The sequence below is a fragment of the Ambystoma mexicanum genome, chromosome 10, assembly GCF_040938575.1.
Source record: "Ambystoma mexicanum isolate Mex_15411 chromosome 10, UKY_AmexF1_1, whole genome shotgun sequence".
NCBI classification, from domain to species: domain Eukaryota; kingdom Metazoa; phylum Chordata; class Amphibia; order Caudata; family Ambystomatidae; genus Ambystoma; species Ambystoma mexicanum.
The window spans coordinates 304744653-304768360 of NC_090932.1; the positions used below are offsets into that span (position 1 = coordinate 304744653).

Genomic DNA, 23708 nt, shown 5'->3' on the forward strand with positions numbered 1-23708 from the left:
GCCTCAACCATTATGCAGCGGTCTGCCTGAACCCGCCAAACAAGAATAACAAAGACCCAAGCTCCCGCACGACACAAGAACAACGGAGAAAATTTGCACCGAAAGAACATCCCCGCCAACAAACGAGGAGAGGTAAAGCGAGAGCAGTCGATGAGTCCCAAAGATCCCCGAGCTCAAGCGACAGCGACGACAGCGAGAGCAGCTCATCCCCCGACAGACAGAACAAAGGGAAGAAGAAGAAGGGGAGAAGACCAGTACACCGTGTACACTTAATATCGGCAGTCAAATCAGGCCGGTCGCGCCAAAAGAAGAGGCCGTCGTGCACAGTCCTCTCCAACGGAGACCCACTCAAAGTGATAATTGACACCGGCGCGACAGTTAACGTCATGCCCGTGACGGCCTTCAACAGACTTCACCCAAAACCAAAACTCCACAAGAAGAAAGTCAGACTATACGCCTATGGATCCAAGAAACCCCTACCAGTGCAGGGGTCGTTTAAATCCGACTTTGCGCACAACAACACGAACTGCCGCGCACGGATCTACGTAGTAGACGCCGGTTGCGAAACCCTATTAAGCTGCAGAACTGCGGAGAAACTAAAGCTGATACACTTCGCGTTCAGCGTCCAACACGACGAACTCAACAACATCCTAGGTCGTCATAAGAAATTATTTCAAGGCATCGGATGCCTGAAAGGGAGGTCCATCAAACTACACATAGACCCCACCGTCGAACCCAAGGCAGTGCGCCACCGGCGGATCCCATTTCACCTGCGAACAGCCGTAGAGGAAGAGCTATCCAAACTCGAGGATGCCAGAATCATCGAGAGAACATCAGGCCCGACCCCGTGGGTCTCGCCTATGGTGGTAGCCCAGAAGCCGAAACAACCGAACACAGTGAGAATATGCATCGACATGAGGCTCCCCAACGTAGCCATCGGCCGAGAACGCCACGTAACTCCCACCATTGATGAGCTCATCGTAGACCTCACAGGGGCGAAAGTATTTAGCAAACTCGATCTCCGATCAGGATACCACCAGCTAAGACTATCCAAAGAATCACGGTACATCACCACATTTTCGTCCCACCTCGGCCTCATGAGGTACAAGTGACTGAACTTTGGAATTTCATCCGCCGCAGAGGTTTTCCAGCACGAGATCCGTAAAGTCATCACAGGGCTAGCTGGTACCACCAACATCAGCGATGACATCCTGGTATACGCCGCAGACAAGGAGGAGCACCACCGGCGACTATCAGCGGTCCTGGAAAGACTCAAGGGAGCAGGTCTGACGCTCAATGCCGAGAAATGTGAATTCAACAAAGATGAACTATGCTTTTTCGGCTACATCTTCAGCGCCGCAGGCGTATCCCCTGACCCATCCAAAGTACAAGACATAAAAGATTTCAAACCCCCCAGTCTGCCTCGGAGGTGCGAAGTTTCATGGGGATGGCAACTTACTGCGCGCGTTTCATCCCTGACCTCGCAAGCATCGCAAGTCCCCTCAGAGAACTAACCAAGAAAGACCAAAGATGGGAGTGGACCGAAGTCCACCAGCGTGCATTCCAACAGATCAAAGACGCCCTGTCCGCTACCACAACCATGGCGTTCTTTAACGTAGAACGACAGACTGAACTCCTCGTGGATGCCAGCCCCGTAGGCCTAGGGGCCGTACTGACCCAAACAGACAGCGAAGGCAGAGTGTTCCCCATCGCATTTGCCAGCAGGGCCCTCACGAAGCCAGAACAAAACTATGCCCACATTGAAAAGGAGGCCTTAGCAATACTGTGGGGGTGCCGCCACTTCAAGGTGTACCTATTAGGAAAACAGGCAAAAGTCTTCTCGGACCACAAACCCCTGATACCAATATTCCGAGGCTCCGCTCCACACCCCCCTGCCCGCATAGAGAAGTGGATGCTGCAACTGCAGCCGTACAACATTGAGGTAGAATATCGGCCAGGTTCAGACAACCCGGCAGACTATCTGTCCCACCATCCGCGACCCGCCACTGACAGCGAACAACATCACGCAAGAGAAACAGACGAGCACGTCTGTCATGTGGTGGCATGCGCCAGGCCACGAGCCCTGACGCTGCAAGAAATAATACAAGAGACAAGAGAAGACACAATTTTACAACACACTACCTCGGCCATTCAATCAGGAAGCTGGAAGACCTATCTCATGTCGACATCCCACCGCACCATACCAGCTCAAACCAAACTCAGAGCACTGTTCGGGATTAGACACGAACTCTCGATAGCACCAGAGGGAGTGCTTCTGAAAGGTCACCGCATAATTCTGCCGGAGTCCCTCGAAGAGAGAGCGCTCAAACTAGCGCACAGTGGACATCAAGGAATTGTCAAGTCCTCGGCGTACCTCAAGTCCCAGATGTGGATGCCAAACATGCACCAAAGAATCACAGAACTAATTGAGTCATGCGCAGCCTGCCAAGCGTCCAGGAGACCAGAGAACCCAGAACCGATCTACAGTGCACCACGGAGCTGCAAAAGATGGGACGCGGTCAGCATTGACCACTGCACCATCGCAGGCGAAGGATACTTGCTCGTAGTGATAGATGAATTCAGTAGATGCCCCGAAGTAGAACATGTGTCATCCACCAATGCTGAAACCACCATCCTCACGCTGGAGAAAATGTTCGCCACGCATGGGATCCCAAGGAAAGTGAAGAGTGACAATGGACCGTCATTCACCAGCCAAGAGCTGCGAGAATTCTTCAAAGAGGTAAACGTGAAACATCAGCGAATCACCCCACGATGGCCTCAGGCCAACGGAGATGCGGAACGCTTCATGGGGTCGCTAAACAAAGTCATCAGAATTGCCAAGGAGCAAAAACACCCCTGGCTGAAGGCAGTATACCGATTTCTGAGGACGCACCGGCAAACCCCGCACTCAGCCACTGGGATCAGCCCAGCAGCCCTTATGTTTGGAGTACCAATACAGGCGGAACTCCCCGTACATCCTCACTGGGTTGCACCCGAGTTAGACATCCCGCAAATGGATGCTAGAAGGAAGAGGCACAACGAGCAAGAAAGCGTCGCCAGGCGCGCACACCATCGAGAACTAAACCCCGGGGACACAGTCCTCGTCAAGAACCGGGCACAGCCAAAGAAGATGTCCCTAAACTTCGAAGTTCATCCGTGGACAGTTCAAGCCACCAACCACAGCATGGTCACTGCCACCCGAGGAGGGGAAACTGTGACCCGGAACATATCCCACTTCAAGAAAGTACCCCCGGAGATGTGGGAAGAACACCCCCTGTCCCCGAAGGAAAAAGCTGCTGAGACGCCCCAGAGACCCACACCGTCAACCAGCGAAAATACGCCGGAAGAGTCAAATAGTCCGCGCCCACCAGAGATCGAGACAGAAGAAAGGACCGCCACAGACACCTCGCCCAAAGGACGGAACACCCGCTACAGCCTGAGGGAGAAGCCCAAACCATCATCCCGCCTCAAAGGGTATGTCATAGACGGGGTATATCGTAAAGAGACTAGCGGAAGAGACAATAATCCATGCTAAAATGTAGTCTGTAGTGTATGTGAATTTACCTCCAATTTGGGGAGGAATGTGGTGTCACGTGCCCGGACGGAAGGGTCACGTGACACGGGGAGAGGGGGAGGAGAAATAAAGGTATCACCGGAACTGGCGGTTTCGCGCCAGTCCGGGTTTATGCAGCCAGCCAACGAGTCGTGTGTCTTTTCCTGCGCGGCGCCTGCATGCTCCGCGAGTAGACCTGTGTCATTGGGGGCCGCGATCATTCGGCTGCCGCCGCCCGCTCCAGAGGCGGCCTTGCTCAACATCACAACATCCACCACCTAACCTAGGAAAACGCCAATAAAATAAAAACACAGCCCCTTACTAAGGCACTCCATAACACTTGTCTGTCTGTAAAATGTACACTGAACTAGGGCAACCCTGCAAAATGCAACTAGACCAGACCTACAAACAAACAAAAATCCTATTGCTGAATACATTCGATGGGATTACTGCTGGACCATCTGAGGTCATTCAGAGACGCAGATGCTTAAACATATTTAGATCATAGTTTGCGTTTTGCTCATTTCGTGAACACGCACCACCCTTATTGCAAATACAAGTTGTCAAACGCATTGATTAAAAAAGAAACGTATCCTGAGAGAATCGGAAAAAAGCGACACAATCCGCAGTGCACAAATCAGAACCCCACAAAAGAATGAAATTGGCGGAATGTGAATTTGACAAGTTGCACTTCCCGTGTCCATTTGGGCGTCGTTTACTTGAATAAAAAAGCCAATTTGCTCACTCATAACGTCAGCGCAGAGGGACGCGAGCCCGCAAAAAAAAAGGCGGGTATGGAAGAATGCAGAGAGGTTTGAAGCAAACTCGAATGGTTCGTACCTGGGTGATTGATGCAGGTGCCTTGCCGATGCCCCTCCGGTCTCCCTGCTGCCAAACGTCCCCGTCTGCTCAGATTATGACCCCCCTGTGAGTTCAACCAGGGCCATTTGTAGCGGCTTTGTAATGCCTGCCCCACTCATCCTGGTTTGCAGAGTCCATCCTATAATCCCAGGGCAGGACAGGGTGTGCAGGGCGGATTAGCGAGTGATCCATGGCAGGCTAGGTCAGCACAGCTAGGCATTATCCGCGAGGGGCAGAGGGAGGGACTCGGTGTGGCAGGGGCGGGGCTCCTCCAGTGCAATGCCCCTAGGCCATTCATGCTCGGGCGCAGCTCCTCGCACTTACAGCCCCTGAGCAGGAGAGTGTCTGCCAGCAGCACTCTGCCCTCTGTAAAACTGAGTAGACCTCCTTTTCCGATAAAGGACAACCAACAGGCCTATTTTCGTGCACACACTTGTATATGTTTCTCCCTCCTCCTGGTGTCTAAAGGAAGACGAGCATAGGTTTTAGCCAGGGGTGGACTGGCCTATAGGGAACTCTGGAGATTTCCCAGTAGGCCTCTGCAACCTGGGCCTCTTTTTTGTGGTAACCCATTTTATTTCCAAAAGTTCTGAAAGGGAAAGAGTTGGGCTTATGGAAAATGTGTAATATGGAGCCACTTTGAAATATTTTTCCAGGGCCTCTTTTAGTTGCCAGCCCACCCCTGGTTGTATCTTTATGGGTAAAGATGATGTCATGTTTATGGTTGTAGGTGTGGTGGGTTAATGTGTGTGGGCTTTTGGGAAAGGGTCTATGGGCGTTGAGTTGTCTTCGTGAAAGGTTTAGTATAGGTGTACATCTATGTGAAGGGAGGCGTCTATGTGGTTTGGGGGTGTGAGTACGTATTTGGTTATACTCAATTGTGAATATGTATTCTTTTATTTGTGTGAGCGTGCACGTTTTGTTGTATGTTGAGGGTCTGCAACCTGCGACTCTCCTGATGTTTTGGACTACAACCCCCATAATCCCTAGCCATTGACTATGTTAGCTAATGCTGTTGGGAAGGGAAATGCATGTTGTAGGTGTTTGGAATTCAGTGTGTGTATGTTTGGGTAAAGTGGTGTTCAGGTGAGAGCATTGGTTGTCGTTGCTTAGCAACAGAGCTGTAAGTGTGTGAGTGGGTGTGTATATTGTGTTTGTGTGTGTGGGCTAAAAGGCTAATTGCATGTTTTATGATCAAGTATAACTACTACATGTATGTGCTTTGAATGGGGTGAATATATTTGCACAAGTGTAAGTTGCTGCTTTGTAATTGCTTCTTTGAATGTGTTTTGTACAGGGATTCATAGACATATATGTTAGTGTGCATTTGCAAGGAGGCGGTCTGTAAATGGTTACAATGAACATAGGTGTACCAGTTGTATATGGTTGACTTTTTCTGCATAAGACTGATCAATTGCATGTCTTTGGCTGTAGGTATGTGGACCTGATTATAGGGTGTGTGTGTGTGTGTGTGCGTGCGTCCGTGCGTGCGTGCGTGCGCGCGCGCGCGCAGGCGTGCAGCCTTGAATGTGTTTTTTAAGTCTTTGACGTTTAATATTGATGCTTTTGTGAGATTGGAGGGGAGTGCCTTTGTTCTAGTTCCAGGTGAGTATGATCATTGTGAAAAGGTAAAAATAACCATTTTACTGTTGAAAGCCAATATAAAATTAAAGTTACAAAAACCGAAGTATAATTCTATTTGTTTTTACCAAAAGATTAAATTATGTTCCAGCGTCTGTATAAGTATTTGTTTTGAAATATGTTTTTGGTTTATAATTGATTTAGTAATACAGGGGAACACTCACGCAGACTGTGACATTTGTACATGAAAAATACTACTCTTAGACAAGAATATTCAAGAGTACATCTCTTTATTATATACAGGGCGGCATTCAAAGTGAGATGGCCAGGGTGTAAGTTGTTGCTTCGCTTAGAAACATTCACTTCACTCTTCGGCTCTTTCCCTTTCTCAGTAACTCAAAGCCCTGCAGTTATGCACTTGAGGAACTCGACTCTGGGTCCCATCCCAGCATGCAGTGCGGGTCAATCTCCTGTTTTCCACTACCAGATGTTTCTTACAATGTTCTTTTGTTAATGTTAATGTTGAATGTATTTGTATCGTGCACTGTCACCACTGTAGTGGTCCCCAGGTGCTCTGGTGGATCTGAAAAGGGGGTGTAAAAAAAAGAGGGAGTGAGGTGTTCAGTAGGGTGTAGTGGGAATAGGAAAGTGAGAGTTGTGATTTCCTGTTGGCAGCTTCAGTTCGGTTTGCACTATTTGCTGAGTTTAAGTGCAGTTTTTGGGTCGGTGCGAATTCCCATGTGCTATTGTGCAAGGTTATGTGTTGTTAGTCTGTTGTTGCAGTGTGGTGAAGTACGTGCAGATTGCTGTGAAGATATGTGGTTGAGTGAGTTTCTGCATGGAAGTGTATGCGAAAAGTTGAGGTTTTAGAGTTGCATTGGCAGGTTTTCCTTACCTCTTTACGTTGTGCTCAACATCTATGATTATCCTGTGTATTTGGTATTGTAGTTTGTCCGCCTAGTTGGCAGGCATGTTTAGGAGTGGCAGTTTTCCTCTGTGTTACTCTAGTGCAGGGGTGCACAACTGATTTTGACAGAGTGCCGAAAGTACCTTACATGAGGGCTATAGTGGCCGAAAAGTAAATGTGGGCGGGGCGGTAGGCGGGACAGGAGGCTTTTTCAACCCCCAATTTGTATTAAACACATGGAAAAAGAATGTTTTTGAGGGGTAACGATTTTTATTTGCATTTCAAACTTACATTTTGTACTGCACATTTTCCATTGTTATAATTTATTTCTATTTAGTTATTGTATATCATCTGTTTAATTAAATTATATATATTTTATTTACCCTTGATTGGACATTCCGTTATTTTGGACAGCTATAGTTTGCTGTTTGGGTTGCCCAAGAGGAGTATGGCCTTCATTGAGTCAGGTTTCCTCGAAAAGCAAAGGATGTACATCTCCTAACTGTGCCTGTTTTAGCTTTATTATTGGGTTCACTCTTGGAGTGCAACACTGTGCCCCATGGCCCCCTCACCACCCCCAACCAAACACTATGCCCCATGGCTCCCTCAACCACCAACCAAACACTATGCCCCATATCCCCATCACCCCCAACCAAACACTATGCCCCATGGCCCCTACCCCTCAAGCAAACACAGTGACCCATGTCCCTCACCCCAACCAAACACTATGCCCCATGGCCCCCCACCCCCAACCAAACACTATGCCCCATGCCCCCCCACCCCCAACCAAACACTATGCGCCATGGCTCCCTCAACCCCCAACCAAACACTATGTGCCATGGCCCCCTCACCCCCAATCAAGCACAATGCCCCATGGCTCCCTCAACCTCCAACCAAACACTATGCCCCATGGCCCTCTCACCCCCAACCAAACACTATGCCCCATGGCTCCCACCCCCAACCAAACACTATGCCCCATGGCCCCCTCACCCCCAACCAAACACTATGCCCCATTGCCCCCTCACCCACAACCAAACACTATGCCCCATGGCTCCCTCAACCCCCAACCAAACACTATGCCCCATGGCCCCCTCACCCCCAACCAAACACTATGCCCCATGGCTCCCACCCCCAACCAAACACTATGCCCCATGGCCCCCTCACCCCAACCAAACACTATGCCCCATGGCTCCCTCAACCCCCAACCAAACACTATGCCCCATGGCTCCCTCAACCCCCAACCAAACACTATGCCCCATGACCCCCTCAACCCCCAACCAAACACTATGCCCCATGGTCCCCTCACACCCAACCAAACACTATGCCCCATGGCCCCCTAACCCCCAACCAAACACTATGCCCCATGGCTCCCTCAATTGGTTTTGTTTGCTTTGTATGAAGAGATGCGCCCATACCCCATCAGGGGCACCCATCCCCAATCAGGCACGAACTCGAACCCCCCAGCCCCCCAACTCAGCACACACACTCAAACATGCACCATACAGTCCCGAACCCCCCCACTCCCCAACTCAGCAGACACACTCAAACATGCACCCATACAGACCGGAACCCCCCCAAGCCAGCACACACACTCAAACATGCACCATACAGTCCCGAACCCCCCCACTCCCCAACTCAGCAGACACACTCAAACATGCACCCATACAGACCCGAACCCACCCCCCCAAATCAGCACGCTCTCAAACATGCACCAATACAGACCCGAACCCCCACCCCCCAATTCAGCACACAAACTCTCAAGCATGCACCCATAGACCCGAACCCCCCACCCCCCAAATCAGCATACAAACTAGCAAGCATGCACACATACAGACCCTGCATCTCAACATACACCGCACTTACACTCCAAAACAAACATTCATGCACACCCGACACCCCCCCACCCCCGCATCTCAACATACACAACACAAACATTCATGCACACCCGACACCCCCCACCCCCGCATCTCAACATACACAACACAAACATACAAAAACAAACATTCATGCACATCCGACACCCACACCCCCGCATCTCAACATACACAAAACAAACATTGAAAAACAAACATTCATGCACATCCGACACCCCCCCATCCCCGCATCTCAACATACACAAAACAAACATTCATGCACACCCGCCACCCCCCACCCCCGCATCTCAACATACACAACACAAACATTCAAAACCAAACATTCATGCACATCCGCCACCCCCGCATCTCAACATACACAACACAAACATTCAAAAACAAACATTCATGCACACCCGACACCCCCCACCCCCGCATCTCAACATACACAACACAAACATACAAAAACAAACATTCATGCACACCCGACACCCCCCACACCCCCATCTCAACATACACAACACAAACATACAGCAAAACAGACCCGACACACAAACAGACCACTTACCGGAGACGTGCTGGAAGGCAGGTAAGCTTGAACGCTGGCGAGGTAACTGGAATCGTACTACGGCTGGCGTGGTCCAAGGCTGAAATGCCTTCCAGCATCAAGCCTTATGGACAACACCAGCCGTAGTGCTGGCACTCCATTGGTGCAGTACATTCGCACTACGTGGCTCGTAGGAGCGATGTGGTGCGTATGTGCTGAGCCAATGAGGGCCAGTGTTTTGTCCGGCCCGGAAGACAACAAAGACTTACCTAATGGAGGGCAGCCCGCAAAGTCTTTGTGCCTCGCGGGCCCGACAAAATGGCATGGCGGGCCGCAACTGGCCCGCGGGCTGTATGTTGTGCACCCATGCTCTAGTGGTATGTCTACCTGGCTGGTGCAGGTGTGATCACCGCCCTGGGTTGGCGATGTTTGGGTTGGGGGTTCTGGTCACTCCCTGCCCGTCCCTTGGGGGGTTCTTACCTACCTAAGTTTTCCTCTGTGGACTAGCTGTATGTGGACACGGGTTGTTGGGGTGCCCACCCTCCAGTTAGGAGAGATTAAGTCATGGTCATGGGTTAATCTTAAGGATTCTTGTTTCTCATTGGGTGCATGCTTACTAGTAATTTCCTTCTGGTTCTGGAGCAAAAAGCCAAGTTATGAGTAGTTTCCTGAATTCCAAATGATGTCTTGTTGTGTGTTGTTTTCTGGTAGTTCATTCCATGTTATTGCTGCCAGGTGAGAGAATGATGATCCTCTGAATTTTCGTTTATTGAATGGTTTGGATTCTAAGCGAGTGCCGTTGCTTGATCTGAGTTGTCTTGTCGGATGGTAGACGGTTATTTTCTCCTTTAGGAACTCTGCTCCTTGGCCGTAGATCGGTGTAACTTTGAAAGCCTTGACACCAGGCTCCAGAATGCAGTTCTGGTTGTTCTCCTTTTCTTGCTCTTTTTTTCTGACATCCTTCATTTGCTGGGTTTATGCACTTGTACATCTTTCCCATAGGTACCAAGACGCAAGGGGGGTGTTGGTGTGTTTTCAATTTAATCTGAAACTCTTTCCGGATTCTAGAATGCAGCCTCTTCTGATAAATGCTCCTTTTGTAAGCGTTGGGCATGTACACACCCAGTGGCGTACAGAGCTTTGGGCTTTGGGGACAAGCTGCCCCTCCCTTTTGAGAGCCTGACTGGGACTTTTGTCAGTGGGACACCTCTCCTGTTCGGCACTTCAATGAGTGTGCTCAACGAGAAACGTGTCCCGCTGGGAAGACAATGTGTGCTGAGCAATTCCTGCTCAGCACGGTCATTGTCCTGGCAGCTGGACACCGTACCCTTTCCGAATGGCAGAGGTGTCCCGCTGCCAAGACAATGTCCCAAGGAGCTCTGGCCAGCAGAGGGGCTCTCGCATTGCTCTGCGTCAGCAGAGCATTTCAATGTAAGCCACTAGGCACTGATGGGAGGAGGGGGGCCAATAGCAGGGACTTTCGTCCCTTTAGAAATGTGCATGGGAGACAGTGATCAGCAGTGAGAAGGGTGCATTATGCTGCATGCTTTATGAAATAATGTCTATGGCTTTACCCAAGGGGGATTTGTTAGGCTAACATTAATCTGCTTGATGCTATTGTGACTTTGCACGCAGGATGGGGAGAATAAAACTAAAGCCATCCTCCTATTGCTCAATATTTTTCTATGATGATGTATATAATGTAAAGTTAATTATGAAAGGGTAGTTTCTTATGTAGTAATGTGCTTTGCGTCCAAGGGTACAATGTAATTTCATCGACAGTCGTTTTTCACAACGGGGGTTTTTATGAAAACACTTTGCCAAAATAAATCATTGACATTATGGGGGATGGGAAAGGGCACATAATGGGTTGTTGGGGGTCGGGAACAGTTAAAAATAGGTGCGGCAAACTGGGCTTGGGGAAGGGGACCCCCCAACAATAATGTAAAAAATGTTTTATGACTTTTTTCGGCAAAACGTTTTCGTAAAAACACCCGTCGTAAAAATGTCTGTTGATGATATGACATAGAACCCTTCCAAGGCATTGCTATAAATAATAAAGTATTATTAAAGCACATGAAATGCAAAGGGAAACCTTAATAAATATATATATCCACTAAACCTGTGAAGATGTGCTCAGTTGCTTAAATTGCCCACATTCTGGTTTCACCATTCAACCGAAGTGTGTGATCCTGGGCAGATCATTTAATCACAGATGCAGTTCTCTGATTCACTTCAGAGCTTATATTAATATATCATGCTATAGAGTTGCGTCATATATAACAATAGTGCAATTTAGGTATTTTGCACCATAAAGCTATTTGCCACTTTGCTTACTTATGGCAATTTATTCTAAAGTCACCCCCATGGTGCCTCCAAGTATCAAAGACTGGTGATGCTCCTTGTGATGTCCTTTTCTGTGAAGTCACTTCTGTTGGTGCAATCCATATGCAAATTAGGATGTTTGTATGTATTTTGCCCCAGAGCACCTGGACAGAGCTCTAATAGAGGAGTTTCCTGCATCTGCAATGATTCTGCAGTTTTATTTTTTTTGTTATGTGTTAAAATCCCATCTACCACTAATGTTACCAAAAAAGTAGATTGGGGTGGGTGGTTTGTGGGTGCGAATTAGACCATATGGAATTGAACGCACTGCATTTGGGGGGAAAGTAGCAGGACTTTTTTCGTACCCTCCCACTATTGCAATGCTGGATACTCCCCTGCGTAAACCTTATATCCAGGTTCCAAAATGCAATGTGGGTTGGTCTCTTTTCCACTTTATGACACTCTTTCTAGGTGCCAGAGTACGGAGCCTGTTGCTCTCCTTTCTGGTGATTTAGCTTTTTGCTAGTGTTGTGCACAAGGAAGGCACCAGGGCCTTTCAACCTTTACAGCTTAAATGTTGCTCGAGCCTTTGTGGGCACTAAGCCGTTGCCCCTAAATTGGCAGAAGCAAATGTTAATTTAATTGAGTGCATTCCATGTGCACTTTGCAGCACACACTTTACAGGCTGCCTTTGGTGGCGACATCAGGGATTTCCTTGCAGTAACCAGTAGAGCGCTAGTTCTTGTCACCTCTTTGTCAAAGTCAGTTTAATAGCTTTGCATCAGCGGTCATTTAGGTTTTTCGCTCTTGCTAGTTGTCTCTTTGTTCTGCCACTGATAATCCACAGCTACTCACCCCATCTCCAGCAATCAAGAGGCAAGTTGGAGCTCATGCTATTTAGATATTCCCTAATGAAGCAGTCTTGGCTAACTAAAAGTGTGTAGAACTGTAAAGGTGCACTTGCCGACCAAAGGCAGACCTCTATCAAAAGTGCTAATTTATAATGCAGTGGGAAGGTGGTCCCCCCACATCATTTTGAAATCAGTGCCCACAAGCATCTTCAGCAGGCCCAGGTTCTGCACTTGCAAAGCTTCCCTCTAGGTTACCAATGCAGTGTAGGATTCTGTCTCTTGCTGTTTTTGGTCTATGGTGCCAGGATGTAGCACCTCTCCTCATCCTGCCAATCCCCTTGATTGCCCATCTGGTGCCATGGACCTTCTGTTCAAAACTTCCATGCCCAATTATGCTAACTCTCCTAACCATCATAATGTTCCCGTTCTGTATAATACCAAATTCCATGCCCTGTACAGGAGGTCACTTCACCTTGTTCAATGATGGCCTCGCGAGACTAGGTTGCCAACGCCACCACCCTATTCCCTGCCGCACACCATTCCTCCCATCCCTCCCCCCTTTCCCATCACAAGTGCACACAATAACACTGACAACACCGCGGACACCATTCCAGATGTCCTCTCTATTCCCACCCGGCATTCCACACCATCCCCGTTACGCAACATGACCAACCACAAAACTACTCCCTCTCTGGGACTAAATAGATTAAATAGACTTAGAGCCAGAACCAGTCCCAACTACCAAATGCCCAGACCCATTGCTAACAAAGACACCAGCACCAAAATAGCAACAGCTACTATCAATAGACCATCCAAAACCTCCGCCATAAAACAAAATAATCCATGAAATCTGCCTCCAAGTGCAATTCCTGGTATGACTCTGACCTGGCTGCTCTGAACCTCAATTACAGAGCAGCTGAGCAGAAGTGGCATGTTTTGAGCACATGCTCTAACAAACTGGCCTGCGGCCTGCTCCAAAGGCAATACAGACTCTCTATCTGCTCGAAGAAGAGGGCCTATATCCAAGCCTGCATCTCTGCGGCCACTAACAACACAGCTAAACTTTTCAAAATCTGCAAGGAACTCGCCAACCCTACTGCAGTCTCCACTTCCCCTCTGCCTTCCCTGGCACTCTGCACTTCTCTGGCCTCTCAATTCATGTCTAAAACCCAGTACATCTTGTCCTCACTATCCTGTACCATCCTTCTCCCCCACCTGCTCCCAGGCCTCCCTTAGCCCCCTCTCGACTCCTTTCCTATACTCCTCTTTTTCTCCCAATACGCCTGATGAGGTTTCTAGATAAGTCTGCTCTATGAAAGTCTCATCCAAACAGGTGCTTCCTGCTCCTCCAGAACTATCAAGGACAGCATTGTCTCCCTTGCTCCAGCCTTGGCCGATTTCTGCATTCACTCCTTTGCCACTGGATCCTTCCCCTCAATCCTCAAGCACTCCCTTGTGCACCCGCTCCTCAAAAAGCCTTCTGCCGACCTTTCTGTCTGGCAAACTATTGCCCTCTCTCCATTACCCCCTTCCTGGGTAAACTCTTGGAGAAGCTGGCCATCTCCCAGCTTATCCACCACACTGAATCTGCTTCAGAGCTGCCAGAGTCACCGAAACCGCTCTCCTGAACACCTGTGAAGACCTGGGGCCTCATTACGGCTTTGGCGGCAGCATGGCTGCCATCAAAACCAGGTCCGGGTTCCCTGAATGGGGAATTACCGGGCCATTCCGAGTTTGGAGGGCCCGGTAATTCCCCCTACAGGGAACCCGGGCCCGGACCTTCCCCATTCCCATTTGAGCCCCCATAGGGCTCAATGGGAATGGGTCCAGGGAGCTAACAATGGGCCGATTCCAACCGGGCCGTTGTTAGCTCCCTGGTCCCCTCGCGGGACCCAGTAACGACACCTGGTTTTACCAGGCATCCTTACTGGGTCCCGCGAGGGGACCTCGTAATCAGGCGGAATGGGTTTAACGGGTACGCATCCATTTGCGGCACCCGTTAACCCATTCCGCCACTCTTATAATGAGGCCCCTGCTCTCTAATCTCGATTCCAGCTCTCCTTCCGTTCTCATCCTTCTAGAGCTTTCCTCTGACTTTGATAGGTCAATCATGCCACCCTGATAAATCGGCTCTGTGATACCCTTGGCATCACAGACCTGGCTCTGGACTGGTTGACCTCCTTCCTCACAGACCGACCTTCTCAGGTTCAACTGACCCCTTTTCTCTCCACCATCTCACTCACCACCTGTGGAGTCCCTCAGGGCTCTATCCTCTTGACTTGGCTTTTCAACATCTACCTGGCTCCTCTAGCTCATTTTATCTCCACCTTCTTTCCTAACTTCCAGTCTTATACAGAAGACACTCAGCTCTCCTTCAAGCTTCTCTCCTCTGCCTCCTCCCCCTCTCTCATTCCTGACTGCCTGTCTGCTATTCTGGCATGGTGCACTGTTAACGATCTCTGCCTTAATGCCAGTAAAACAGAGATCCTTCTCATTAGGACCCCTGCTCCTTCTTATAGGGCTCCTCCCCTCACCCCCTGTGAGGCAAAAAAACATATTGTCATCTTCGACTCCTCTCTCTCCTTCTCTCCTCACATCACAGACCTTGCCAAGAAGGCCCACTTTCAGCTGCACCTCCTCAGAGGCATTCTCAATTTCCTCACCTTTGTCCAGAAACTCAATGTCTCCAGAGCTCCGATCCTCTCCAGGCTGGACTACTACAACAGCATCTTCCTTAATCTGCCTAATGTTCCCTTCGACCCCTTCAACTAATCCAGAACAGGACTGCAAGTCTTATCCTTGGCCTCAAGCCCAGGGACTGCATCTCTCCAGTCCTAAGATCTCCCCACTGGCTCCTGTTCAAGACCCTCTGCATCATCCACAAGGCTTTCTGGGACCTGGGATGCCCTCTACATACAACTCTCTCCTCCAAATACCTCCCTGCTAGAGCCCTTTGGTCGTCTAGCTCAAACACTTTGCAGATCATATGCTTTTCCAAGCAGAGAGTGGGGGTAGATCCCTTTACTCCACAGGTGCCTCACTCTGGAACGGCCTCCCTGCCTCTCTCAGACCTGAGCCAGATCTCTTTAAGTTCTGGAAGCTTCTCAAGACCTTTCTTTTCTCTTCTCCATTCCCTCTCCCCCTCCCCTGCTATGTCCCTGTCTGCTTCTTGACTGGCTGCCTGGTTCCTTCAGAGTCTTGCAGGGCACCAGGTCCCCCTAATCCAGTCTACCTCTGCACTTGATCTCCCCTGACCCCCCCCCTCAACCTGCACTTGCCCCTCTGAGCCCCTCTCCCCGCACTAGCCTGGCTGGGGTTGCACCCTTGTAGCCCTTCCAGCCCCTTACCTCGCACTTAGCTTGTGGACCTTCCTTCACTGCACTCTCTGCTTTCCCCTGGCTCTGTCCACCAGGTCTCCCTTGGCACCTGCTATTCTCATGGGCCCTTCCACCCTGACCGGCACTCCCCCCCCCCTCTGCTCTCCCCTGCACTTCTCTTTCCTGCACTTGTACAAACCGAATGTCACAAGGCCTTGCAGTATTGTTTTTTGTTTTCTCCTCACTATTCCCCCACTGTATTTTCTTGTTGCGCCTCGAAACACCTGTGTATCGGCACATTATAAATACCCAATAAATAAAAATAAAAAAAATCTGAATTAAGTGCTCCCATTCGATCAGGATACATGAAAATAAAGCACGCAGTGATCGCACGTATGATCACACACGCAATACATTTGTTGCTTTTACGGAGGAACTAATAATTGCCAACATTGGACCATAGGTTCCCATTTATTAAGGAAACAAGTTATTTATGCACGTTCTGCAAATTATGGTGGTTAAATGCGAGTTTATGTGATACTCAATGTTATTGATATTGTTTTTTGTACAGTGCGTGACATCATCACCTATCTGACGTCGTCGCACGAATGGCATCACAAACACTAAAATCATGCACTTGTATACGCACGGGTGGGACTCGAGCGTGATCCCAGTCCCCACTTGTGCAGAGCCTTCTTTGCACAAGAAGGTAAGACAGATAATAAATAGTACAAGTGCAATGATGAGACTCTCATGGGTGTGAGGAATATGTTCATGTGTATCCCAAAGGAAGACCGCTAATTACCCACTGGCTACATGCCACCACACGTGAAGCACACGTGAATCGTAGAGATACTTTTGCATGGGTATTTCATCACTAGTCTTGTTTAATTGTGCACACATGGCGAAACTAAGATTTTGTTTGGTATTGTGTCTTACAGTTGACTCTTGGGAAGAGTTACACAAAGGTATTGAAGTGTGATGAAATCTAAAGTTTTTCCAAATCATGAGACTACTACAATGTATTGACAACACTGTTTTGTGTTTCTTTCCCTCTGTATTATTTTTATGCTTATGCTTTTGGCTCATTTAATGAAGGGTCTACCCCTGACGATGGACAAAGTCTAAAATGCGTTGGCCAAAATAGACTTGTGCGTAAACACTGCTTTTATTGGAAACATATATATATTTAAGCACACGATTTAGAAACTATGAGTACTGGATACAAGAATTGTGAGCAACGACATTTGCAAATCTTATTTGGTTTTGCAGTTTGTATTCTAGTGCCTGGAGCAGTACCATTGTGTTCCAATTACAGTTTAGCAACGGTATAGAAGTTTCTAGAGAGATCCACATACACCTTTTGAAGAATTAGTGTTGTGCCCACTTTTGCCCAGATTTTGTTGGATCAAAACTGCAGAAATGTCCTTTACGTTCTGTGTTATTACAGGTAGGTCTCTTAACCAATATAAGGCAGCTATATTATGAGAAAGGGATCACAAAATGTTCCAACCAAGCAATAGGAAGCACGGTTTCACTCTAAACCTTAGAAGAGGAAAACACAAGGCCCAGAATATGATCAGCAACACAGGGACGTTCAACGACCAGAAAGGGATCCCATATTATTTAAGTGGTACATTTTTTTTTTTTTTTTTAGAAATATCCACCTCAGCCCAGAGATGTCAACATTTCTCAGGATAATCCTTTTAGGCGCACAATCTGTACATCCTCAACAGCATCAGGAACTGCGTTCACAAATCCAGCAGAAGGACCAGGCAACGACGATAAATCAGTTGAAAGTATTATCCAGGGTTTACACTGTGTTAACATGGACCCACAGAGCTAAATATTCAATGTGGGTATGATGGAAGCCTTAAAAGAGCTTTTCAAAATCAAGCCAAGTCCCACCCCTTTTTGGCTTCACTATTTCCTGATATGTGTCTGGAACAAAATAGGCAAATAAAATGGAGACATCCTGTTTAAGCCAGGATAGTGCTACAAACCGGAGGTCAAGATGTATGGTGCTTTAAAATTGAACGTGCATTAAGAAGAACTTCCTGGCCAAGAGACGACACTGTTTACCAGAACTTCTGGCGGGAAGTTGAGACGAGATGGGGTTTCATGGGTAATCAGGCAGGAAGATGGCTGCTTATACACACAATGTCGCTTTGAAACCTCTTTAAGGTGAGCAGCTGATCGGCTGAATACGAAAATGTACCTTTAATTGCAAATATAAGAGCACACCGACAATGATTTGGTGGCCAGGGCTCCCTTTGACTGACAGGTGTAGAAGTGCTCTACTTAGGCATGCCAGGTGCATGGCAGGTACAGAGGTTCCTTTAAATATGTTTACTGTTCCTGTCTTCCAATAGACTCAGAGGACAGACTCCGAGATCTTTAACCAATGAGAAATGATCACTGGCTCTATTATTATGATGTTGTCTGCACTAGCCATCAAAGAGCAACCATAAAAGTACAAAAAATAAAAACTTAAACTAAGTAAAATCAAAACACTGTATTGTAAATGAAGAGATAAAAAGAATCGCATGCGCTGCTGGCATAGACGTGGGGAAAGGCTCACAAACGTTAAAAACTATGTGCAAAAACAGACTAATCAGTGTGCTGCGTTTTAAGGCGGTCGGCACATAGATGCCTCTGAATATATTTCCTTCCCTTGTCCTCCAGTCGATGTAGAAGTCAAATGAGGAGATATGTAACCAGCTAGAAAGAAACGATGGTCCTATTCTGGCAATGTTGTCTGCCCTATCCCTCAAAGAGCAATAATAAAGGTCAGAAAAACCCACACATTTTAAAACCAATGTCATGGGCAGTGCAAGTGGGAACCACAAAAATTTTGACACGTACATATATTAAGAAGGTAACATTTATTTACATGTCAAAAGAAAAGAGGAAGCGGTTCTCCGATTCCAAATCATGATCAAAGAAAAGGGAAGGTCTATTACATAATTCCTGGTTTGGGTTTGTCCGGGCCCTGCTCCAATGTTCAGTGCAACATGCTTGTCTTTGGGTTGTGAGGTTGCAGGGTTCCGGACCCCGCTTCTGCTGAGTCCATTGTACAAGCCCTCCTAGGCAAACATATCAGTTCTATGTGATCTGGTCGAAATCATTTAATCAAATTCGACTTCATCAATGTTTTTTTTAGGTAGATTCTCTGCAAATATGTGCAGGGGGAGAACCCCCACATACCCCTCATAAGCTCCCTACATTATTATTTATGACTCTAAATCCACCCCACATATATTTGCAGCAAAATGAGTTGAATGCGCAGTAATCTACCTATCCAAACACATCTGACATTGAGAACGCGCAAGTGCATCGGACAGGGATAGGGGAAAAGTGCAAGGAAGGTGGGAGAAGTGGAAAGTGCGGAGCAGGGAAGAAACAGATAAATAATAAATAAAATAAATAAATAATAAAGGCAATACACAGTGGTAGTGCAGCCAGCAAGTGGCAAGTGCTGTGTTTAAGGCAGCAGGCAGGGTATGTCTGATAAGTGCATAAAGAAAAGAAAGGGTGTGGGGGACTGTATGGGTACAGATACAGACCCCAGTGCAAGGGGTGGCTCGGAGGCAGTGCAGGAGGTTGGCAGGGTGAGCAGGTATCTGGGCCTGGAGGACAGTGGGTGGCCAGGTGCACGTGCCAAGAGAGAAACAGATCAGCAGAGGAGGGAGGGAGGGGAGAAGGCAGAAGCAAAGAGGAAGGTCTTGAGGTGCTTCCGGAACCAGAGATGGTTCTCCTCAAGTTTCAGGGTGGCACGGAGGCTGTTCCAGAGGGAGGCCCCAGCTGAAGACAGAGATCTACCCCCAGCTTGTTTCTTTGAAAACGACTGACCCTGGGGGAGTTAGAGGTAGAGGAGCGAACAGCTTGAGAGGGGAGGTATTTACGTAGGGATAGTTGAAGGTATTTTGGACCAAGGCCCCAAAAAGCCTTGTGGACGATGCAAAGGGTTTTGAATTTAATCCTTGCATCCACTGGGAGCCAATGAAGGGATTTCAGAGCTGGAGGGATACGATCCCAGGGCTTGAGGTCAAGGACAAGTCTCGCAGTCCTGTTCTAGATTAGTTGCAGAGGGTGGAGAGTAGAGCCAGGGAGGTTTAGAAAGAGGCTGTTACAATAGTCCAACCTAGAGAGAACCAGAGCTTGGGAGACAATGAGTTTCTGGGGGAAGGAGAGGAAAGGCAGATTACCTCTGAGGAGGTGCAGTAGGAAGTTTGACTTTTTAGAGACATCGGAGATGTGGGCGGAGAAGGAAAGTGTGGAGTCAAAGATGACCCCGAGGTTCTTAGCCTCGCAGTTAGGGGTAGGAGGAGGGCCAAGGGAAGCCGGCCAGAGAGTGAGGGGAAAGGATGGTGAAGGTGTACCGATGAGGAGGATCTCAGTCTTGTTGGCATTTAGATAAAGGTAATTGGCGGCACACCAATCTTGAATGGCAGTTAGGCAATCAGAGATGAGGAGGGAGAGGAGGTGGCCGAGGGCAGCCTGAAAATGAGTTGAGTGCGTCAGTGTAGCACTGGAAATTTTAGCAGAAAATGGCAATACAATGGGTGAGAGTTGCCAGGTATTGGTTGAAAAGTCGGGGTGAGACGTTAGACCCCTGGGGAACACCACAGATAGAGAGGGAGACAGATGATAGGAAGGACCCAAGTTGCACCTGGGAGTGTCGGTCGGAGAGGAAAGAGGTCAGCCAGGCCAGAGCCTGATCAGTGATACCCAGATTATCACAGAGATGGTTGAGCAGGGTGATATGGTTGACCCCGTCAAAGGCAGAAGAGAGATCAAGTTAGATGAGGACAGTGGGAATGTTAGAGTTAAAGTTGGAGAGCAGATCTTTACAAATGTTCAGGAGAGCAGTTTCTGTGCTTCTGGCAGCTCTGAAGCCAGACTGGTGGTCATGGAGAGAGCCAACAGAATCGGAATGAAGGTTAAGCTGAGAGATGGCCAGTTTTTCCAGTAGATTACCCAGAAAGGGAGTAATGGAAATTGGGCGATAGTTAGCCAGACAAGAAGAATCAGCTGTGGGTTTCTTGAGCAGAGGATGCACAAGGCAGTGCTTCAGAGGGGAGGGGAAGGATCCTGAGGCAAAGGAGAGGTTACAAAAATTGGCACAGGCCAGAGCGAGGGTATCATTGTGGTCCTTGATGGTTTTAGAGGAACAGAGATGAACCTGTTTTGATGAGGCTTTCACAGATCGGACTTGTCTAGCGACCTCGTCAGGGGAGAAAAGGGGAAAGGATGAGAAAGAGGGTGGGGGTGGTTGAAGGAGGGTCAGCAAGAGCAATGGAGAGGGGAGCGGAGGGGTATGGGATGAGAGAGTGGACAGGATGTCCTTGGTTTTTGAGATAAAGTGAGAAGCAAGGGCATTGTAAAGAGCCTGGGAGGCAAGAGAAGGGGTAGAGACTGCAGCAGGGTTGGCCAGCACCTTGCAGATTTTGAAGAGTTCGGCCGAGTTGTTAGATGCCGCAGAGAAATGGGCTTGAATGTGGACTCTCTTCTTGGTGAGGACAGAGAGTCAGTATTGCCTTTGGAGCAGGCGACAGGCCAGTTTGTCAGAGGATGAACAAGAAGCGTTCTATTTCCTATCAGCCGCCCTACACTTACGTTTAAGTGTAGTTAGGTTAGAGTCATACCAGGAATTGCACTTGGCTTTGGACTTCAAATGGATCCTCATGACAGGGGCAAGAGCATCAACAGTATCAGAAATAGAAGAGTAGAGAAGGGACAGGGCTGTGTCCGGGTGTGAGTCAGCCGGAGGAGGAGGGGGGGGGGAGAAGGTGGCAGCAAAAGTCTCAACAGACACATACTTCATGGGCCGGATGTCCCAGAAGGTAGGTGGCAATGTTGGGGTAGGCTCGGCTTGGGGGGAAGAGAAGGAGAGATAAGAGGAGAGGAGGCAGTGGTCACTCCAGGAAAGAGGAGTGGTCAGAGGGATAGAGAGGGGAAGCCAGAGGAGAACAAGACATCAAGTGTATGTCCTGCAGAGTGAGTCGGGCCAGAGGGGAGGATAGAGAGGGAGAGGGAACCTCAAAGGTCGTGAAAGAGTACAGAAGAGGAACAGGGAGAATCGAGATGGATGTTGAAGTCACCAAGGAGGTGGAGTTGAGTGATTGAGGCAGTCGGTAGGAGGAGAGGTCTGCCCACTCAGAAAGAAAAGAGGCGATTTGACCAAGGGGCCTGTATAGAGTAGCAACAGACATAAAGTGGCTAGGAGAGAAAGAGAGCCTGCAGACAAGGCATTCGAAAGAAGAGTAAATGTGAGTGGGAATGATAGTGGCAGGAATCCACTCAGGAAATATCAGGGCTAGACCCCCTACGGGCCAGGTGGATCTGGGTGTGGAGAGGATCTTGTAGCCATCAGGGAGGAGAGTGTCAACTCTTGTGACAGAGCTGGCCGTGAACGATGTCTCAGTAAAACTGAGAACATCAAGGTCCAGTTCTTCCAGGAGGTGGCAGATGTCAGAGGAGTGTTTGACAGCAGAGCGAGAGTTGAGAGTGGCAAGATGAAGAAGGTTGCCAGCCTTAAAGACCTTCTGGGGAGGTGTACAAATAAAAGGTACGCCTTGAAGAGGTGTGGAGGGGGCTGGAGTGGAGCTGTCATGACGCGCACGCCATGGAAACTGTGGAGACAATGGAAGAAGGGCTGACCCGGTTCCGCAGGTAGCGGTCTAGTCTTTGCACGGACGGACGCACGCACGCACGCATGACGGAACGCGTTTAAGTAAGCATTGAACAATGGCGCTGATGCGTTGCAACCCTGTTTTCCCCTACGGGTCTATACGCTGTGTTTCTTCCTACTTTCGGTCTGCCGAATCTTCCTTGCTCCCTGTTTCTGCCGTTATCCTTATTCCTTCTGCAGCCCGCTTTGTGTCAGGCTCCCGTTGCTCCGAGCCTCCCTCTTTCTTCAGCTCAGCGCGGGAGTTTCTATTCCTGCTTACCTCTCCTTCCTCCGGGGCCTCGCCTGCCATCTGCCATGAGGCGCCCGGCTCTCCTTCCGCTTCTTGATATGAAGGCATTTCTCTGCTGTGTTCCGTTCCAGAGTTCTCCATTCTGCCTGCTCCTATTTTTCCTTGTCTGAGCTTTCACCATCTGCTTCCTGAAGAGCATTCTGGGAGCTGGAGTTCGTTCTACAAGCAACATCTTCAAGCCTTCCTCCCAAGGTATCAACAGTGCGGTCAACATCCCAGCACTCCAGGGTTTTTCAGCCAAGCTTTTCCCTGGTTTTGGGGGCAGGCTCCCTGAGGGTCCTTTTGCCTGGCAGGTAGCTAGTTGGCAAAGTGGCCTCCAGTGGAGCTCGTCCTAAACTCACAAAAAAAGACAAGAAACTGCTTGGAGAGAAAGAAGAGCAATATCCTCGGAGAGTTCCACGGAAGAATCCAATACAGGTGAGGAGGAGGAGGGGGAAATTGAGGGCATTGATCAAGTTGGAACTTCATCATTTCATGAGAGTTTGCAACGCCATAAAATGGCTAGCTTAGAACAGTATCAAGAACTGGTCAATGCCATACAAGGGATTACCGCCGAGCTTCAAACTATGAAGGCTGAAAATACTGCTCTTAAAGCTGACAATGCTGCCATGAGGCAACAGATAACTCAAAGAGAAGATGTTCGGGGCGATCTTCCACCTATGACGTTACCCTGTGGAAAGTATGAAGGTAACCCCAAATTAATAAAATAATTCCTAAACGCATGTAGGGTTTACTTTACTGTCCGCCTTAAGATGTATGAGTCAGACCAGGCAAAGGTTGGCTTCCTCATCTCGAATCTTGAGGGTAATGCTCTGGCATGGGCTACCCCGCTGGTTACGGATTCGGATCCAGTTTTGAATGACTACAATACTTTTGTGCAACGATTTCGCAAAAGGTTCGAAAGATCAGAGGCGTTATACACATCCTATG

General features: G+C 48.6%; 1 protein-coding gene across 1 annotated transcript in view; it reads right to left on the reverse strand.

Annotated features, from left to right (window-relative positions):
- SAG (S-antigen visual arrestin) overlaps positions 1-4546 on the reverse strand; it is a 159796-nt gene extending 155250 nt beyond the window's left edge. The window contains exon 1 of the mRNA XM_069617884.1: positions 4394-4546. The gene's annotated coding sequence lies outside the window, so the exon portion shown is untranslated. The remainder of the gene's footprint in view (positions 1-4393) is intronic.
- Positions 4547-23708: the final 19162 nt, after the last annotated feature.